The sequence below is a fragment of the Ovis canadensis genome, chromosome X (assembly GCF_042477335.2).
Source record: "Ovis canadensis isolate MfBH-ARS-UI-01 breed Bighorn chromosome X, ARS-UI_OviCan_v2, whole genome shotgun sequence".
Lineage (NCBI taxonomy): Eukaryota > Metazoa > Chordata > Mammalia > Artiodactyla > Bovidae > Ovis > Ovis canadensis.
The window spans coordinates 109,856,224-109,869,941 of record NC_091727.1 but is presented as its reverse complement, the minus strand read 5'-3'; the positions used below and the strand labels follow the sequence as shown (position 1 = coordinate 109,869,941).

The window sequence follows — 13,718 nt, the reverse complement described above, 5'->3', positions numbered from 1 at the left end:
GTCCTTGGTGGGCATTTGTTTGCTGTATCTGTGAGCAAAGTTATGAAATTCCCATCATTCAAACAAGCATTTACTCCAGCTCTTGCCATATGCTAGGAAACTGGGGAATAAAACTAGGCCCCTTTGCTCTCAAAATTCATAGAAAAGCAGGGAAGGCAGACAAGTGAACAGATAAGTACAGCACACTCGAGAGCTGTGACCAGCTCTTCATAACCATTTGCTGGAAGGTGGGGAGCCAGCTATTGTGATGAATTGGCACAGTCTCCCTTGGATCACACCTCTGAGGTGATGCCTTCACATTGTTTACACTGCAGAGCTGCTCCTACTTCCTACTTTTCTTTCTACAACATCATCCCAGGGCACAACTTTTCCCCAGGGTTTCCTTCTAACTCCCAGTACATTCACCATTTCATGGCTAACCTCTGCCTACAAGATAAAGCTCAAGTGTGTTAACCCTCCATTTCAGGCACCCCATGGTCCAGAAAGGATGGTTTAATCCCCATAAGCATCAGCAATCAGCAAGGCATGCCGGACACCTAGCTCAGGAAGTTAGAAGACAAGGCAGTGCACTTTTTCCTGGGACACAGGGTGCAGCGGGAAAGACGGCCACCCCCTGGCCCATCATGCACTGCACTGCATGAAAAACCTGGTGCTAAACCATTCGTAGAATACTTGTTTCTGGGTCAAGTTTTCATACGTAGCAGGGCAGCTCCCTCACTGTGATCTATTGAAAGTCAGCCCTTTCAGTAAGGGTTTGTAAAAAGGGTTTGTAAAAAACACAAGGGTTTGTAAAAAAAAAAAAAGATGAAAGAATGGAGGAAGGAATAATTTAAAAACAAAGAGGAAAGAAAATAATAAGTAATTTTTAAAACTATATTAGAAGACAAGGCACTGCAGGACATTCCCTGATTTCTGCATCTATGCTGTCTTCGCTGGACCTTGGCCAGTTTGGCAGGGAGTTGGGTGGGGGATGTTGCTGTAGGGACTTTCTAACTCCAGAGGAAAGAGAAGGACTGGGCTAGAAAGGAGAAGCTAAAGAAAAAATAAGTGAGGCATAAGATACCCCACAGAAGCTACTAATGCTGTCAACACCTATAACCATGACAACACATCATGCCAGCTGTGGTGCCTCCCTTCTTAGCAACCAAACTTCTCTCCCTTCTCCCAAAAGCAAGGGAGACAGCAGGATGGGCTACTAGCAACTTTGAGAAGTGGAAAGATAGCCTGACATCTGGGATTGCAGTCAGGCACCACTCAAACACTACCTTGCAAAGGCCTCTCTCAGTCTCCATCTCCTCATCATTAAAATGGAGATGGGGACTTCCCTGGCAGTCCAGTGCTTCCACTGCAGAGAGCCCAGGTTTGAGCCCTGGTTGGGGAACTAAGATCCCACAAGCCATGAATCGTGGGGAAAAAAACCAAAGAACAAAAAAATGCAGATGATACTGTCATTCTCCCTACTTCCTAGACAGCCATGCCATGCCCTTGTCCAGGGGATCTTCCCCACCCAGGGATCAAACCGGGGTCTCTTATGTCTCCTGCACTGGCAGGCAGGTTCTTTACCACTAGTGCCACCTAAGAATAAAGACAGACCAAGGGCTCAAAAATGCTCTATCAACTTTAGCGGGTCAACTGAGCATGAGAGCTTGTTATGACTATTCAGATAGGCCTTCCAGGCGTTTTGAACAGGTTCTTTTCTTTTTTTTTAGATTTATTTTTTATTGAAGTAACATTATATAAGTTTCATGTGTACAACATTATTTTTCTACTTCTGTATGCCCTACAGGATGCTCACCACCAAAAATTTAGTTTCTATCACCTTACAGTTGATCCCCTTTACCCATTTTGCCCTCCCCCTCACCCTTCCCCTGTCTTATAACCACTATTCTGTTCTCTGTAGCTATGCCTTTGTTTTTCTTGTTTGATTTTTTTATGTTCCACATACACATGAAATCATGCAGTATTTGTCTTTCTCTGCCTGACTTATTTCACTTAACATGATACCCTGTAGGTCCATTCATGTTGTTGCAAATGGCAAGATTTCATTCTTTTTATGGTTGAGTAATATTCCACTATATATATCACATCTTCTTTATTCATTCATCTGCCAATGAGCACTTAGGTTGTTTCCATATCTTGGCTATTATAAATTATGCTGAGATGAACATAGGGGTGCATATATCTTTTTAAATTAGTGTTTTTGCATTCTTCAGATAAATACCCAGGAGTGGAATTGCTGGATTGTGTGGTAATTCTATTTTTAGTTTTCTGAGGAACCTCCATACTGCTCTCCACAGCGGCTGCACCAATTTACACTCCCAGCAATAATGCCTGATGGTTCCCTTTCCTCCACATCCTCGCCAACACTTGTTGATGTTTGCCTTGCAAGGTTTGTAACAACACACATGAGGGCAACAGGGACAAGAAGAGGGGACAGCACTGACTCAGACACAGGCTCTCCGAGTCCCTCCCCCGTAGGCACTGGGTACTTGATGGGATAAATTGTTTCAGCCACCACCCTCCCTCACCTCCTGTTGGCATGACAGCAAAGCACCTGCTGTGTCAATCATAGAAACCAAGACTTACCCACAAATAACCATTCCGTATCCCCCCATTCTTTTTGAAAACTGGTCATTATCATTCTCAAAGTCCTGGTGCTGGCATGCCCTGAGAAATATCCATTTATGAAAGGCATTGTGCCGCAGAAGAGCCTTTGCAAGCTATCTTTCCAACTGAATTTGAACCGGCAGACAGGTCCCCAGGCTAAAGAGAGAAGTAACTGGAGTGTGTCTGGCATATTTGCAACTTTTCAGCAAACTACTCCTGACTCATCAAAACGTCTCCACTCTAGACTCAGGGCCCTGGGGTTGGGGGAGAGAATGGGCAACACTCTGCCCCACTGACATTGACTTGGCATGTTGGCCAACAAGAAAACATCACACTCTCACTTTTCTTGTTTGCTTGTTTGGCTGCACTGGGTCTTAGTTGCAGCATGCAGGATCTAGTTCCCTGACCAGGGATCAAACCCGAGTCCCCTGCATTGGGAGTACAGAGTACAGAGTCTTAACCACTAGACCACCAGGGACATCCCCACACTCTCACTTTGAAGGGGAAGAAGCATCACAGACTTCCTGCAAGGTCCAGAGGGAGATTTATTCTAGGGGTGGAAGGACATAGAGTTTTGTCCATTGTCCTACAGATAGCCACCTGCTAATAAGGAGGATCCTACTTTGTTAGGCCTCTGAAAACTCACAAAAATCTCCTTTGGTTATCACTGTCCATCACTCGGCAGCTGGCCGCAGTCATGAGGAATTTTGTGGTATTGCCTGTAAATCAGTGTAGCAAAGGACAGCTGCTGCAGCCTTGTATTCTGTGACTCTTGTTTGGAAGCTCTTTTGTTTCTTCTCTTCCTATAGGCAGCACACGGGACTGATTTGATAAGGGCCAAGGTCTAGAGACAGAAGTAGCAAGGAGCTTAACAACCAACACTCCCTTGGCAACTTTCCTTTCCCTGCCATGACTTGAGGCTTCCAGAGGAGTCTGCAGGCTTTCACACAAAGTTCTGAGCTTTGTGACTTTTCAAACATCAAGGCGTCAGTAGGGGTCTGAGGTCAGGTGAGATTGGTTGGGGCAGTGGAGGGGGCAGTGGGGTGAATTAGCAGACGAGGCTTAGGTCAGAGCTTTTAAAAGGGCTGAAAATGCTCTCCTTTCATCAATCAAGCCTAAAAAAGAGAGAGAGAGAGAATGGGACAGAAAATTGGAAAATTAAGTGGAGACCAAGCCAGAACACAGGGAGTTGTATTCATATAGTTCTTTGAGAGGCCCCTACCATTTAAATACCTTTTAGCCATTTAAAAGCACAGAATCTAGCTGAGTGCTACACAATGTAACCCTCTGTAATGATGGAAATGTGTTATAAATACACTATCCTATAGTGGTAGCCACTGGCCACATGTGGCTGTTAAGCACTTGAAATGTGGTTGGTATGACTGAAAAACTGAACTTTAACTTTTATTTTTTTGATAATTAAATGAATTAAAATTTTTAAAATTCATTTAAATTTCAACTTAAATAGCTACATGTGGCTAGTGGCTACCATGGACCAGTACTGGTCTAGAGTTACCAAACTCTGGGTTCAAATCCAAGATCTGCATCTTATTAGCTAGGAAACTTTAGCAAGTTATTTAACATCTATGCCTCAATTTATTCATCTGCGAAATGGGAATAATAAGGATTCTCACAGGACTCTTGTGAGGATTAGAGAAATTAATATGTATAAAGTGATTAAAGAAGTGGCTAATGCATCATAAGTGCTGTATATAATTTGTTTTTCCAATTAGAGACACAGAGTGACATTCCCATAGCCACTGAGAGGCCTCTGTAGAGAGAGAAAAAGGCCCTTCTCTGCTATACAGAGATAGCAGGTGGAATTCATTCATACTTCTTATGCCAGACTTCAGAAGCGATGCAATTCAAATCATGGTCCTTCTCCTGAAGGGCTGGGAGCAGTGTGTGTGTGTGGTAGGGCGTAGAAGGAAGTGCTCAACCCTTGTCACCATCTGCAACTAGCTCCTCATCACAGATCACAGAATGCTCCTTGTCCTTCCAAGCTCATCCCCTTACAGGTATGTGAGAGAATTCAGACAGGTGTCAACATCCTCAGTAGTGGGAGACAGTGAATTGTACCCATGGAAATTTGCATTCGAGTCCCAACCTGTTAACTTACCAAGGTGAGGTTAGGTGAAGGACTTACCCTCCCTGAACCTCAGTTTCCCCATCTGTAAAGTAGGGGTATATTAAGTTCTCTCTTCCATGATCGGTGTGATGACTGAAGGGAATAATGTAAGCAAAGTGCTTGGCGCAGCGCCTGGTAGCTGCTATTTCCTTATCCACTTCTGTATATTGGAATGAGAACCAATCCAAAGTCAGTGAGTGAGTGAGGTTCTTTCACAATCCATCATCAACAATTCTCTGAGCTCAGTTGGGGATAAGGAAGTCTACTTCCTATTGCCCAGAAAAGTGGAAACTAACTGTAAAGCCATGCCTAAAATCCTCTTGCCTCCTAGCCCCAGGCCAGGCAAATGCAACAAAGGGCCTGCTGGTTGCTAATTTCTGATGGGGTTATAGAGTGTTGTTTTTTTTTTTTTTTTCATCAATCACTCTCACTGTAAGGAACACAAGTGCAAGTTACTTCATTAAAAGCGCTCACACATAACTGGATACATTTACATATTAAGCAGGCAACTGAGACTCTAATCTTTCTATTTTATGTACAGCTGTAATCATTCCTCAGCATCAGAACACTTGTTAAATACTCAGGATACTATAGAGAACTCTCAAACCTTTGCTAAGGACAGGTGATGATTTGAAAAGCACTCCCATTCACAAGCTGGAGGCAAGCTCCCCTCAACATTCCTTGTTTCCTGGTGACCATGTGTGCAGGCACCCCTGGAGCTCAGACTGACACAAAGCGTAAACAGAGGGATGACTACTGGTTTCTTGGGCCCCTGAAGTTTGATGTATCTGAATAGGTAACTTTTACATACAGGGAGCAGGTCTCTATTAATCTGTGCACCCTGTTGTTGGTTTGGAAATGGAGCAGAGAAGGGAGACAGAAAATTCCAGTGCTCTGAGCAGCAGTTGTGGGAAGAAAGGTCAGTAGTGTGGCTCCGCAGAGTAAAGGAAGGCAAACTGAGTGCCTCTGAGAAACTTGGCCTTCTTACAACACTGTTGCCTCAGATCAGCTCTAAATTCAGCCCCTCCACTCGAAAAATAACTCCAATTCAAAACCCAATCCAGACAAATACCAAACCAAACAAAGGCGTTATAAGAAAACTAGAGACCAGTATCTTTCGTGAACACAGACCAAGAACTGCTCAACAAACTATCAGCAAATTGAATTCAGCAATACATAAAAAGGATAATATCCCAGAAATACAAGACTGGTTAAATATTTGAATATCAATCAGTGTAATTTACCATATCAAGAGAATGAAAAATAAAAACTGCATGGACATCTCAATTCATGCAGAAAAGGCATTTGACAAAATGCAGATCCATTCATGATAGAAACTTTCAGGAAACCAGGTATAGACGGGAACATCCCAACCTGATAAAAGGAATCTACAAAAACCCCACAGGTGGGTCTTCTGTTTTGCAAGCAGATTCTGTAGCATCTGAGTCACCAGAGAAGCCCTCGTAGTATTACACTAAATGGTAAAAGACCAAAAGCATTCCCTCTAAGATTAGAAACAAGACAAGAATGTCTGCTCTTGCCACTTCCATTCAATGTTGTACTAGAGGTTCTAGCCAGGGCAATTAAGCAAGGAAAAAGAAAGAAAAGACACAATGATTGAAAAGGAAGAAATAAAGCAGTTTTTATTTACAGACATCATGATCATGTATGTACAGAATCCCAAAGGGTGCACCAAAACTACTAGAACAAAGTCGTGAGTTTAGCAAAGTCATAGGACACAAGATCAGTATACAAAACTCAGGTGTATATCAACTGGAAATTGAAATTTAATAAGCAGCACAATTTATAATAGCATAACAAAAATACTCAAGGATAAATCTAACAAAATATGTGTAAGATCTGTATGCTAAAAACTATAAAATATTGATGAAATACATTAAAGAAGACTTAAATAAATGGAGAGGCATACTGTGGAATATTACTTGACAATTAAAAGGAATGAACTAAAGCACAGATAAATCTCAAAAGCATTATGCTAAAAAAAGAAGTCTAACTCAAAAGCATATATACTATATGATTCCGTTTATACAACAGTCTGGAAAAGGGAAAACTACAGAAATAGATCAGTTGTTGCCAAAGGTTGGGTATGGGGCAAGGGATTGACTGCAAACGAGCTCAGACAACTTTTGGTGGATAATGAAAATCTTCTATATCTTCATAGTGTTAGTGTTGGTAAAGACAGTTGTCAAAACTCATTGAACAGTACTTTAAAAAAACAGAACTTTATGGTATGAACATTATAACTCAGTAGGGACTTCTCTGGCAGTCCAGCGATTAGGACTCCACGCTTCCACAGCAGGGGATACGTGTCGGATGCCTGGTCAAGGAACTAAGATTCCACATGCCACATACCGTGGCCAAAAAAAAAGAAAGAAAGCAAATGATACCTCGATAAACCTGACTTAAAAAACAGGAATCATATTATGAGCCTATGATAGAGAAAGGGCCTACCAAGCTTGCCTTCCATCCTGAAGGCACGCGTGTTTGGGAGGGAATGTCTCACATTCAGGAAGGACTTTTGGACTTGCCCTGTTTGTCAGAATGCCAACCTTGGGAGATTTGCCTTTTGATTAACAGTTGATTAATAGTTGATTAACTATTTAGGGAAGAATGGTGCAAATGGAAAACAGTCATCAATGCACAGTAGTTTAGGGCACAGGTTTTGACATCAGGCTGATACAGGTTCAAATCCTAGCTTTGCTATTTCCAACTTCTGTGATCTGGGTAACCCGTTTAATCTCTCTAAGCCACAGTTTGCTCATTTCTAAGACAAGCAATAATATCCAATTATCTCCCCAGGGTAGGTGAGAAGCTCAAATAAGCAAAGTGAAAGTGCCTGGCACCCAGGTATAACCCAGTGATGGGAGATAACATAGGAAGTAATGTATATGAAAGTGTTGGCAAGTGGTAACCAATCTTATTCCTAAATCAAAAGATGCTGTGGGGTAGAAGGAGGGCAGTCTGGCTGGTAGGAAAGTTATGTGGGAGGGGTTGGTGCCTCCCACCTGCAACCACACTTAACCCTGCTCCCCACTTGTGACAATACCCATTCAGTGGGCGACCTACATTCTGGAATTTCCAGGACAGCCACAACACAAGTCCATCCTCACAGGGGACCACATGTCAGAGTTGGGGGAAACAGAGGGACTGTAGTTAGGGTTAGGGTTACTAGCCTCTCCCTCCTGTGCCTTCTTCCTAGCTCTTCTTTCCTCTCCACCCCAACAGTGGCGAAGCGCCCAGACTTCTTTTGTATGAAATCAAACAGAACTAGGAAGGTAAGTCTCCTGGGGCGGGGCTGGGAGGTGGGTAAGTAGGGGAGGCAACTAAAAATCCACCCACCTCAGTACAATACATTTGAAGTCCAACTAGAAGTGTTTGAGAGATCACCGCTCCTGCAGTTATCTGTGACACCCCTCCTCTCCCCCTACCCCATACCTTCTCCCGCCCTCTCAGCTCCTCTGTCACCCCTCCCTTCCCCAGAGGTGGCTACAGTTGAAAAAACATTTGTCTCCCAGCTGATCAACTGGGACTGAGAGGAAGGCAAATGAATTATTTCGGTTCAGCAGCAAGTGCGAGCGTGGGTTTTTCAGCACCCGCCCCCCCTTTTTAATTAATGAACAACCTCGTCCACGGCCGCTCCCCGTATGTATGCAAAACAGCTTCTTCATTTGAAATCCCTGTTGTTGAATGTGTACGTGGGGCACAATCACATTGCCGCCCCCTGTTTTGCATAAGAAACCGCTGTTTCCAAGATAAGAATCTTTTCATTTAGCCGTCATGAGCTCATCTTTTTTCCTGTGCATTGTGGCTCCAGCTCCTTTGAGTCTATACCCAAACAATGACTGCCTGCACTCGCTCCGGGCACCCTCCGGCCCCCAGCCCCCAGCCCCTGAAGACAGCAGGCTGTAGCCTCCGGAAGCCTGCTTAGGTAAGCAACGCTAGATCTTTTCAGACCTCAGATGTCAAGAGGGCAAGAAATAAGAAGATTCGAAACCTCTGCAAATCTTCCTCTGGCTTCAAAGCAGAGCCTGGGAAAGAAGCCGTGAATGGCGGTGGTGTGTATGGCAGGGGGCGGACAGGCAATGCCCTGGGATCATGAACAGTCTGGGAAATCGAAGGTCAGGGAGTGAGGCACCCACAAGTGTGCAAAGCTGCTCAGCCACTCCTCCTATGTCCCTGATCATCAGACTGCATCCTGTCCCTGCCCTTTGGTTTGGAACAACCACGCCCACAGCAAAAACCACACAATGCACTGCACTCAAATTAGAAACTGGAAGGGGCCTCAAGAGTCTCTGGAATCGAAACCCTTTCCTCCTTCAGTCTGTAGGTGAATTGAGGCCCAGGGCGGGGAGGCAACTTGCCTAATAACACTGGCAGATAATTAGCTGAAGAGGTAGGTGCTAAAACTCCAGTTTGAATGCGGTTTCTTGCACCACACATGGCTGCCTCTGGAGGGAATCAATAACACTTGTGTAGAAAGCGCTGAGGAAAAAGATAAGATAGATTAACTGAGATCCCAGTATAGGATAAAGCCCATATAAACAGTAGGGGTTTTACTGTTAGCCTCGTTTGTAGCAGAGATTTTCAAAAGAGTCAGGAGAACAGCAAAAGTTTAAGCTTTAGCAGTGAGAAAGAATTCTGCAGAAGCCAGTTGAGTTTCCAGGCAAAATGTATGTAGTCACTGTACTCGGCGGAATGGGGCTACGGCTGCTGCTGCTGCAAAGTCGCTTCAGTCGTGTCCGACTCTGTGCTACCGGGTTGCCGTCAACTCAGCAGTCATTGTTTCCCCTTTAGGGAGAGGAAATCGTGCAAGAAAAAAGCTTTAATCGAACCATAGATAACGAACACGTATCCTGAAGGAGGCCAGGTGCACTGAGGCCCTTAAGAAAGGGGAAAGACAAAGGCCGCGCCTTCAGAGAGCGTGAGACGATAGACGTGTTGTCTCTGCAGTGTGAACTTACATCCCTTCAGGGCAGAGCCTACGTATCCTTGGTAACTTCTAGCATCCAAGAGCTCGCAGTCGGAGTCGAATCTATCCCTGCTGATTGGTTGGTAGGCTAGGATCGACAAGACCTCCCGCGCTGACTCTAAAGTGTTCACAGCCTTGCTTTTCTCCCTGTTTGGTGGAGAGGAACCTTTATTACATTTCAAACGAACAGTTCCACCCCACCCCAACCCCCACCCCAGGACTCTGAGAAAGCTCCAGTGACTCCCAGTGTATTTACCCCTCTGTGGCCCCTTAGATTGCAGGGGCGGTGGGGGGGGGGCGGCGCTCAGATTGCGGGGGCGGAGGTGGGGTGGGGCGTTTTCCTACCAGGCTCCAGAAGAAGTAATGTTTCAACGTCCCCGAATGATATTGCTGAGAAAAACCACTGTGTGCAGTCAGAAGGAAAGATTTCCTTCACCTGCCTATCAGTTTGTTGTTTAGTTGCTCAGTTGTGTCCAGCTCTTTTCGTGACCCCGTGGACCCCGCCAGGCTCCTCTGTCTATGAGATTCTCCAGGCAAGAATACTGAAGTGGCTTGTCATTTCCTACTCCAGGGGAGCTTCTCAACCCCGGGATCAAACCTGCTTCTTCTGCATTGGCAGGCGGATTCTTTACCGCTGAGCCACCCACCAGGGAAACCTACTTATCAGTTTGGGGGAACATAAATGAATCTTATTTCGCAGATCAAAAAGGAGCACTAGAACCAAAGGCAGGAGACCTGGGTTCACATCCTAAACTGGCCCCTCACTAGTGTCAGGGAGGGGGAAATGTCCCTCTTCCGCTCTTGGTTCTTTAAGTTGGTCAAATAAGTAAAATGACACAAAAATTAACAGGAGGAGAAAATCCAATTTAATTTTGTGTGTATGGGGGCTCCATAGGACTATGAGGCTCATAGGACAGGCAGGTAAAATAGGTATATGTCATCCTGGACTAAAGAGAAGAGGATAAGGTCTGGGACATCAAAGGGAAGGAAAGCAATTCACAGGAAGATGAAAAAGAGCAAATGTTTGTACACAAATTGTTTCCTGGGCCATACAGAAACAATGGGACACAGAGGGCAATTTTAACAAACAGACTTTGCTAGGTTCCTCCCTGTCCACCACACCTAGTTCATATTATGCTGTAGTTATCTATGGTGATATCTCCCTTCCTAGGACTTCCCATGTGGGGCTCGTGGTAAAGAACCTGCCTGCCAATGCAGGAGACATAAGAGATGGGGGTTCAATCCCTAGGTCAGGAAGATCACCTGGAGGAGAGCATGACACTCCACTCCAGTATTCTTGCCTGGAGAATCCCATGGACAGAGGAGCCTGGCGGGCTACAGTCCATAGGGTCTCAAAGAATAGGAAACGACTGAAGCGACTTAGCACGCATGTACCCTTCCTAGAACAGGTCGTCTGTGTAAATTCTTTTAGGCAGTTAGGGGGAAGTCGAAAGTTCTTTCTGGGCTTCCCTGGTGGTCCAGTGCTTAAGAGTCCACTTGCCAATGCAGGGGACACAAGTTCAATTCCTAGTCTGGAAAGATCCCACAGACTCATTCACCACAACTCCTGAGCCCATGCTGTGGAGCCCATGCCCTGCTACTGCTGAAGCCCACACATCCTAGAGCTCGTGCTTTGCAACAAGAGAAGCCACTGCAATGAGAAGCCTGCGCACCACAACTAGAGACTAGCCCCCACTTGCCACAACTAGAGAAAGCCCACATCCAGCAACAAAAACCCCGTACAGCCAAAAATAACATTAATTCCATTTAATTAATTTTAAAAGTTCTTCCTGAGTCTTTTGGGCCTTGATAGTTTTCAGCTCAAAATAATCTGCATACCAAAGTGACACATCTCAGGGCAGCCTGCCCTAAATCCCATCAATTTCCTCCTCAGAGACTTCCCTTGAAGTTTTACAGTCCAGAAGCTGAGTTGATAAACTGTTCCATCTCAATGAACCAGTCTCCTAATCCTAACAATAGGTCGGTTCAGTTCAATTCATTTCTGGAATCAGTGATGCAGATGGGCCCTCAAAGTTAGGTCTCTAGTGCAAGCAATCAGGTGTTTAAGAGGCATTTCTATGGAAACAAAAGAAAAACAATGGTTAACGATTGGAGCAGACCATAATCTCTTTCTGAGTTCTGAAGGCAGCCAGTTGAGAAGATTTTTATTATCAAAGCATTTTCAAATGGAGTGAGGGCAGGCAGTGACGATGCTGTAAGCTCAGACACAGAGTTTTGGGTGAAGTAGAAAAGAATAGCTCTATTGCTTTTCCAGACAAAGAGGGACACAACAGACTCCTGCCCTTGAAAACTAAGTGTCCCAACCCAGGGGAATTTGGTGAGGAGTTTTATGGCGAAAGGCTAAAGGCTGGGGCTGCTGATAAAATTAGGGTGTGTGCAGGGCCTGCACTGTTTAATCTTGTCTCAGGTAATCTTCTTGATGAGCTTCTCTGGTTCCTTTAGTTTGGCCTCAGGTGGTCTCTGATATGAAAAAACGCTGACATCTTTCATTTGCTGGGTTTTAATTCTATGTTGGTGGTGGTTTAGTCTCTAAGTCATGTCTGACTCTTGCAATCCCACGGACTGTAACCTGGCAGGCTCCTCTGTCCATGGGATTCTCCAAGCAAGAATACTGGAGTGGGTTGCCATTTCCTTCTCCAGGGGATCTTCCCGACCCAGGGATCAAACCCCAGTCTCCTGCATTGCGGGCAGATTCTTTACTGACTGAGCTATGAGGGAAGATTTAATTCTGTAAAGGGCTTAAAGACATTTTGTGTATCCCTTGAGGTGGAGCCTACCCCAAAGCAGCAGTATTGTTTCTTGGCTGTCTCCACCTTGTCTTTGCATCCCCCCTCTTCCCTGATTAGCAACTGTTTGAATCTGCCCTTTGGAACTCAGGGAAGGTCATGGAGGCTGGAGGGGAACAGAAAGGCTTCCATGTCCAGGAGCCCCACAAGGTCCCGCTCAGTTTCAGTGACAATCGGCTGGATGTTTCTGGTTTGCAGTTTGAATGTCTCTGGTGATCTTTCTGAGTGGCCCACAGAACTACAGGCATGAAGATTGTCTATACGTGAACGGTTGTGGTGATTTTTCTGATGTTTATATCAAGATGTCCAAGTTTAGTTTAAATAACTTTGCACAAAGATAAATTTAAGTTCTTAATGATTCTTGGTCAGGAAAATTGGAGGAAAAAAAGTTGAAAACATTGGAGAATTGTAATGAAGTACTGGAGGAAACTGGAAGAGTTTAAGGATCCAGTTCAGTTTACAGGTAGAAAACAAAACCTAAAAAAAGAGATAAATTTGCCATACCAAAAAAAAAAAAAAAAAAAAGTGAACAGCGGTAGAATCTAATATCCGAAAAGATTTATTGCTGAAACAATTTTTCTCTCTAAAATTACTCCCACTTTTTACCAAAGTTAGCCAAATTAAGACTAATTTCTTTGCAAAATAAGTCTAGTTTCAATCACCTTGCCCTGATTATTCACATAAGTATGGCAAGAATAGCAATTGCCCATATAGGCTCTTTTAAATCTTCTTTGCTGGGACTTTTCATAAGGAGTCTCAGGTTGACCTTTAAATGCCCCCTGAGGCCAGGAAGCCCAGCCAGAAACTTGCTATCAGACTTGCCTGCAATACCTATAGATTTGGCTGAAATCCTCTCTTCTCAAGAGTCCCCAAATATTCTGAGGTTCCTGTACCTGCAAGGAAGTGACCTTCCTTTCTCACCTGGTAAGGCTGCTGAGAACCCTATAGTCAAGGTACCATACTATTTTTCCAGGGGGTTTTATTGGCACCATAAAGTCAATTTTTGTTCCTTAAAGCTGTCTGCTCATATCTGAGTCTATGCATGTCTCTCTCAAATATGACTTTCCAGTCAAAGCCTTGGTGATATAACATTTCTAATTAACACATCTAATTGTGTTCTGTGACAAGGAGAATAGATTCTTATTAAAATTATGCAAATAACTATATTGCTATGAAAATACAAATA

General features: G+C 44.2%; 1 long non-coding RNA gene across 1 annotated transcript in view; it reads right to left on the bottom strand.

The window, feature by feature from the left end:
* Window positions 1–6,352: 6,352 nt before the first annotated feature.
* The window catches only part of LOC138930476 (uncharacterized), a 37,714-nt gene continuing 30,348 nt past the window's right edge, over window positions 6,353–13,718 (bottom strand). Inside the window, exon 2 of the long non-coding RNA XR_011446197.1 lies at window positions 6,353–9,872. This is a non-coding gene — a long non-coding RNA (uncharacterized lncRNA). The remainder of the gene's footprint in view (window positions 9,873–13,718) is intronic.